Source organism: Physeter macrocephalus, chromosome 11, assembly GCF_002837175.3.
Source record: "Physeter macrocephalus isolate SW-GA chromosome 11, ASM283717v5, whole genome shotgun sequence".
Lineage (NCBI taxonomy): Eukaryota > Metazoa > Chordata > Mammalia > Artiodactyla > Physeteridae > Physeter > Physeter macrocephalus.
In genome coordinates this window covers 149,163,361-149,170,695 of record NC_041224.1, presented here as the reverse complement: position 1 = coordinate 149,170,695, position 7,335 = coordinate 149,163,361, and the positions used below count along the sequence as shown (strand labels likewise).

General features: G+C 41.3%; 1 long non-coding RNA gene across 1 annotated transcript; it reads right to left on the bottom strand.

Moving 5' to 3' along the window:
• Positions 1 to 1,557: 1,557 nt before the first annotated feature.
• LOC129392564 (uncharacterized) lies at positions 1,558 to 6,965 on the bottom strand. Its single transcript, XR_008618688.1, has 3 exons — positions 6,794 to 6,965; positions 2,238 to 2,308; positions 1,558 to 1,622 (listed from the first exon to the last, which is right to left on the bottom strand). It is a non-coding gene; the product is annotated as an uncharacterized lncRNA (long non-coding RNA).
• Positions 6,966 to 7,335: the final 370 nt, after the last annotated feature.

The following is a 7,335-nucleotide window of genomic DNA, read 5'->3' as shown; positions in this document are numbered from 1 at the left end:
TCACGGGCCCAGCCGCTCCGCGGCATGTGGGATCTTCCCGGACCTGGGCACGAACCCGTGTCCCCTGCACCGGCAGGAGGACTCTCAACCACTGCGCCACCAGGGAAGCCCCTTACAGCTTCTTTTAAGGTCCTTTTAAGCCTAAAAGAAACTATAAAAGAAAATACTGATATATTTGATTACACAAAAATGTAAGACTTTTATATATCAATGGTTCCATAAATAAAATTAAAAGGTAAATGAAAAACTAAGGAAAATAACTGAAATAAACATGAGAGACAAAAAATTAATGACCTTACTACAAAAAGAGTCCTTACAAATCAATATAAAAACACACATTAACATCCCAATAGAAAAATGGATAAAAGACCTAAACAGACAACTCAAAAAGACAAAATACATCATGTAGAGAATTTGTTCAAAAGAGGATTTAATAAGAGAAAATACTGAAGGTAAACTGTTAAGTAGAAAACAATTGGACCAAAACTACACATGGCATCCTATCAACTTTATAAATACTCACACAAATGCATTGAAAAGAGCATGAAATAAATAAAACAGAACGTTAAAGTCATCTCTAGATAGAGGATTATGAGTAAGTGATTTTTATTTTCTTCCTTTTATTTTTCTGCCTTTGTGAATGAAGAGTTTGACCACATTTACAATGAGAAACATTCCTTTTTAATAGAAAAAGAACAGGACACTGCAGCATTCATTGGAATAGTGAAAAATTAGGAGCCATCTAAATGTCCATCAATAACAAATGGGTTAAAAACATACATAATATGTATGCATATATCAAATGACTTCATAAGCAGCTGTTATAAAAGAATGAAGTACATTTTTCTGCAGTTTTTACATAAAAGGAGACAAGTTGCAAAATAGTTAACTATAACCCCATTAAAAATACTGTGTATATTTCTCCATTATTTGCCAAAAGATGTGTGTGTGTGTGTGTGTGTGTGTGTGTGTGTGTGTGTGTGTGAGAGAGAGAGAGAGAGAGAGAGAGAGAGATGAAAGGAGGAGTGGTGAAGGAGAAGCAGGAGAAAAGATTTGGGTCTGAGGGGGTGTACTTAATTTCCAGAAGCTAAGATAGGACCGTATTTAAATGTAAACTCAAAAATACATATCCAAGCTAGATTCACATCATTTTATATGCCTCCTATTTCTCCATCATATAATTTCTCAAGCCCTACATTTGAGTCCATACACAGACAATTTCCCAGGAAAACCAGGACCTAATCATTCTCTGACGCTCAAAATGTCCACAGCTAAAATATAATAAGCAATGCTTTTTTTTACACTGTATTTTGCTGTTTTCAAGTTTTAGCTGCTTGGCTATAGGTATATTCAATTCCTTCAGGCTGTAGAAAGAAGAATTTGAGCTCTTTCTCTTTTGTAGAAGCCGCAAAAGACCGCTTAGAAATGAGTCTCAAAAAGGAAAGCTATTGGCTATGAAAGACACTCCTTTTAAACTCTCAGTAAAAACCAGTTCCTTCCTGAACCTTCCAGGTTATGAAGGCTTCCCCAAATGGCAGATAGGTCCATCTTTATGTGCGTGAGTCCGAGATAACATGGCTGAGTGAGAACTGCATTGGGTCACAGCAGACACTGGGGTTTTCCTATAACATTAGAAAACGGAGAATCTGTACATAAATGTATTAGCATTTCATCTTTAAACAACACGATTCTTTCTCATTGTCAAAAACTGTATTTCAGGGCTTCCCTGGTGGCACAGTGGTTAAGAATCTGCCTGCCAGTGCAGGGGACACGGGTTTGAGCCCTGGTCCAGGAAGATCCCACATGCTGCGGAGCAACTAAGCCCGTGCGCCACAATTACTGAGCCTGTGCTCTAGAGCCCGCGAGCCACAAGTACTGAGCCCACATGCCACAACTACTGAAGCCCGCGCACCTAGAACCTGTGCTCCACAACAACAGAAGCCACCGCAATGAAGCCCACGAAGCCCATGCACCGCAACAAAGAGCAGCCCCCGCTCGCCGCAACTAGAGAAAGCCTGCGCACAGCAACGAAGACCCAATGCAGCCAAAAATAAATAAATAAAATACATTTAAAAACAAAACAGTATCTCACACTTTTATAAGGGCTGAGCTGCCAAAGTACAGAACTAAAGTCTGAAAAGAATTCAGTAGGGCAATGAGCAAAGTGGTTGGGTGCGGCAGACAAGGAGGCAACTTAGGTTAGCTTGTGTACCTGGAGGAACAGGTGTGACACTTACAGGACACTTCAGAGAATAGAGCCCATCACAGGAAAGTCTCTTCTTAAAACTGTTTCCTTTATTTTGTTTTCCTAAACATTAGAGCCAAATGACAACGCTTCCACATTCCTCCAAAAGCTTCAACAGGTTTTAAGCTATTTACTAGCATTTAAAAGAGAAAAAGCCGGGGCCCTCTCCCCTTCTGTAGCTACATTCCCCTTTAAAAAAACAACACATGCTTGGCTCTTTCACCTTATGCTTTTAAGAAGGAATTTTAATGGGATGGAGCTTCTCGGGGTGCACAAACTTAGAAGGGAGGAGCACAATAGTAAATTACACCTTGCAAAGATTCTGAGCCCACTGGCCACTGCCAGTGATGTTAAGTCCATAAACAAAATCTGTCTTTAAGAAAGAAAAAAATGTCCTCCTTGAAAGGTGCAACAGAGAGAAGATGAATCACTTCTCTTATTCAGGGTCTGTCATACAAGAACCAAGGACTTGTCGATGACTCCAAACAGCAGAGCTGTGACAACTAGTCAAAGACAAACTTGTTTTGTCCCGCATCTCTCTTTTCTCTGGAAGCATTTTCCTCCCAATTAATGTAAGTTATGAGGCTGCACTGGAGAGCTCAATAAACTGACACTCAAGAACATTAGCTGGCTTTTTTATGCTGAAAACCAAGGGAAACTGATATCTCTGGCTTGTGTCCATGACGGGGGAGGTGCCAGAACCTCTGGTCACACTTTGCTACAGCCCTGCCACTGCACTGGGGCTGGGCCCCCAGCTCACCTCTCCCATCTTGTTTTGCCAATATTCTCTCCCTTCCTGTGAATGTCCCCTACTCCTCAGCTCTACTCCCCTGCTTTCTTACTGTTAGATCCCAGCCCCTCAGGTGTCTGGTTTTGAGATGTCATTTAAATGTAGGTCTAAGGCCCTCAGTGAATGCTGGTCATCCTAAGGTTATGGGCAACTTTGGGCAACACCCAAAACGCCTGTTGTCAGAGAATCTGGGAGAAGACTTGGCCTATTTTTGGTAAGGTTTTTCTCCCTATGGACAGAAATAATAAAACCATGACCACTGTGTTTTTTCATTTTTGTAAATACAAACCCAGAGAATTCTGTAAGATTTGAAAACATCTAATTAAAGGATTTGACTGAATTTTGGTTGTTTCTCTTAAAAGTAAACTCTATAGCTCTATACATTGAGCATTATAATGAGAAAATTAAGTGTCTTGACTCAGAAGCAAATATGGAAACAAGCTGTGACTTATTTTTACCACTGTTCTATTCCAGAAACTTAAAAGCATGGCCCGCTTAGTGAGGATCCACATAAACATGCAGAGACACATTTGCTGTAGTCCTAAGAGCAGAAGATATCAATTAATTAGTGGGTATGAGAATAAAGACAAGACAAATGATGGGGGGAGAGGGGGCAGCGAGGAGTGACAAAAACAGCAAAACTATCATAAATAAATAATTCAGAATGGGTGCTCAGTACAAAAGTGGGAGCAAAGCCAGGCTATAGTTCTGAGACTGCATCTAGGGTTATTTTGAGCAACACATTTATTCACTAAAGCACCAAAGCAGCTATTAGAGGAAACAATAAAGAGGTCCCTTCCCCCTGGAAATCTGAGTCCTGCTTCGGAATTTTTATGACATTTCGTTCTTAACAAACAAGAAGGTCTCACAACCCTCTTCTAGCTTCAAAGCATCCCTATGGTGGTGGCCTGTGATTGATATCCTTGGTCTGATTTATATGTTGTTTCAGGTATTCTCAAAAATCATACAGTTTATTCTTTATGAAAGAATGGCAGCTCTGGCAGGCAAACAAATATACAAAACCTCCATATCCCTAAGCTACAGGCTTACCCTGATTACTGTGACTCACCTGGGTCACTTTAACAAGGAGCCTTCATGTCACCAGTGCCTTCTCTGAAAAATTAGGATATTACCAGCACCCTCAGCTATCAACTAAAAAAAAATACCCTGAGATTCCCAGCTGGAAAGTAGAGTAGGGTATGGTGAAAGTACGTGGGTAGACTATAGTCCAGTTGGTCTTTGTTTCGTGCAACAAGTGGGTTCCTAAAAAGTCAAGGTTTGAATACTTTTATTCTTCACTTTTGTAAATGGAATCATTTACAATTCACATCAGGAACTTGCTATTTAATAAAATCCGACTGTGGTTCCAGTTGTAAAGTAAAGAATGCTTTTATAATTAAAATAAAATATTTCTGCTTCATCAATTTTATACATTCAGACTTGGCTTTATTGGAGTGCCTTAAGGTAGAGTATTCTCAGAGTATTATCACTAGACTTAGATATGTATTGTTTTGTTTTAATGATATTCTTTTCTTTTTCAGCAAAAACACAGAGGTATTTCTCTACCCCAAGCCCATCCTCTTTACAACATGAAATGACAAAACCGGTGCTGCAGCTTCATTTGGCTTTTAGTGTGTCCTGTGGCATGTGAGGCATCTATAGAGCAACAGACACTTTGGGAGTGCTGAGACACTGGCAAACCATTAAGGAAAAAAACTGGAGGCAATGTCCCACAGACCATGCAGCAGTATTTCTAAACCAGCTAAAGAGCCGAACCACGATCAGGCTGCTCTTTCAAAACAAAAACCCTTCTGTATACCTGAGTTAGTGAGGGCAGCATTTTCAAGCTGGCCCAGCTTCGCCACTGCTGGCCCTTGGCCACAGCCGCTGACACCACTCAGGACAAGGGCTCAGGTGCCTTTTCCCCAGACCTCCATGACCCACTGGCACACAGGGGCAAGAGTGCCAGCGCCACTGGGTGCATCCATCCAGATCTGCCATTTCAAAGCAGCTGCCTTCAGGCCTTGTCTACATGGATGCAATGCGGCAGAAAAAGTAAAATGCTGGGGAGCTGGAAAAAAAAAAGAAAGAGGGAAACCTTACAGACAGTATGTTGGAAGCATATGTTTTAGAATCACTGCAGCCAGCTCCCTGTCAAGAAAATATTGGCCAGGTTGGTTGGTCCAATCTCATGCAGCGACAGATGGTTTATGCCTCACTATTAGAGTCCCTGCTCCGAGAGTAGCAAGAAACAAAGGATATCGTGCTTTGTGGTGTAGTTATTCTGCCACCTAGTGTTACATGTGAAAACAAATAACATCTTTTAAAGTAGATGCTGTGTTAAAAGAGAGTCAAGAACCTTGCTAAATTGCATTTTTTTTCTTTCTTAACAAGAACATCCTTCATTTATGCTGGCATCCTGGGGAGGGATCACCAACAATCACAATAGTCCTTTTCTCATCTGAATGGAAAGCCAGAGAGCATCACGTCTAAAGTTTAGGATGTGAAGGAGAAATAAATATAACCTCAAAAACCAATTTTAATGATTTTTAAAAGCCCTAGTCCCTCCATGTTAAGGTAAATACCACGAATAGAATAATGCAAACCAGGAAGTGAAACCAGCTGCACCTGGGCAGGGAAAGTGTAGCCACTGCCGTTTCTGTCCTAGAGAAAAGAAAACAGGGATTGCTCCATAAGGCGTTATCACCTGTGTAACTAATGCGCCAGGAGGTAATGAAACGAGTTGCGGGCTTAGGGTGAAAACCTGAGTTTGAGTCCCAACTCAGCACCTACCTGTGCTGGGTAAGTCACTCTGTATCGCTGAGCTTTGGTTGTGTTTTCCGGAAAACAGCTGTACTTATGTCTATTCTCCCTACTTTCACAAAACTGTCCCGAGGATCAGTTTGATAATGTGTGTGAAGGCATTTTGTCATCGATAAAGCACTGTGGAGACCATTTCCCCAGTCTGTTATACCCTTCTTTGTTTTACGGCATCGCCCATATGTATGGAGCCCTCCGTGTGAAGGGCTTGTATAACCAACTTGTGTTTATTCTCAACTAAGTGCTTTTACGGTCAAAAGAAGTATTAAACAAGGAAATGTTCAAATAGTTCATGCAGCATAGGAAAATAGCCCCCTCCACTACACTAGTGAAGAATTAGCAATATGGTTTAAAATCCGGTTACTCCAAATGTATCTCCTTAAAATTACATTCCCTTGAGAATGATAAGGCTATCTTGATCAGCTGTTTCTACTGAAATTGATATATTCGTCTATGTTCTTAAAGTTATAGAGAATCTGAACTGAAATTTCCTTCTTGTGGGCAGAGCTTTCCTTGTGATAATAAACCAGGCATCAGGAAACTTAAAGAGCTTTTCATTTCTGTTCCCGTACTCACTTAACTGTGTAACTTCAGGCAAGTTGCTTAAGGTTCTCAATTTCAGTTTCTGAACGTGCAAAAAGTAAGGGGCAAACTAAACCACTCCTCCCAGTTCAACGATGGAAAAAGCTGTTCTGCTTTTGACAGTGAAATTCCAAGAAAATTCAAAGCTCACGGTAGACTAGCTACAATGTAATCTTCAGAAAAGTCCTAAAAGCTGTGTAAGTTTTCAGTCACAGGATACAAAAGACAGCCTTAGGCGAGAGGGCCGCTGTGGAAAGGGTGTGTTTGTGCCCTCTACCAGGATCTCTTAAAGCTGCTCAGAAACCACCGTGGGCTAAAACAAACAGGCTGCAAGAAATGCTTACCCAGCCACCTACCTGGGCTTTCAAAGTTCCAAAGAAAGACTTTGCTTCTATTTAGCTCCGAAAACACCCTTTGCTCTTTTTAGTAATATATTTAACAACGCCAAGAAAAGAGTTCTATTTATCCAGATTTCCTCTCTCCCTACCAATGTCAACATTAGCAGGGAGGACGGCAAAAACAGCCTGGAGTTTTCCCGATGTGAACGTCAGACCGAAGTCACACGGCAGAGAGGCCCGGTGTGGTACATGATTGCCACCAGAGGATACAACTCACGCCTAGAAAAACCCAGCCGTTGATTTCTGTTTCAGAAATCACCACCACACTAGGTTTACACGCTCTTCTTCCCGTATGGAAGCACCTTATTTTAAATATTCCAGATTCCCTCTCCCTTAGGAGGATGCCACTGCCTAGTCTTGTAAAAATGCTCAGCTTTTTTGCTCATTCTCCCCAGTCTCCCCAGCTGCTCTGTGTACATCCTGGCACATTTGGACCAGGAAGATTAGTCCTTTCCCTTCCCCCATCTGCTGGAACTTCTACCCCCTGTATCAAAAGGATT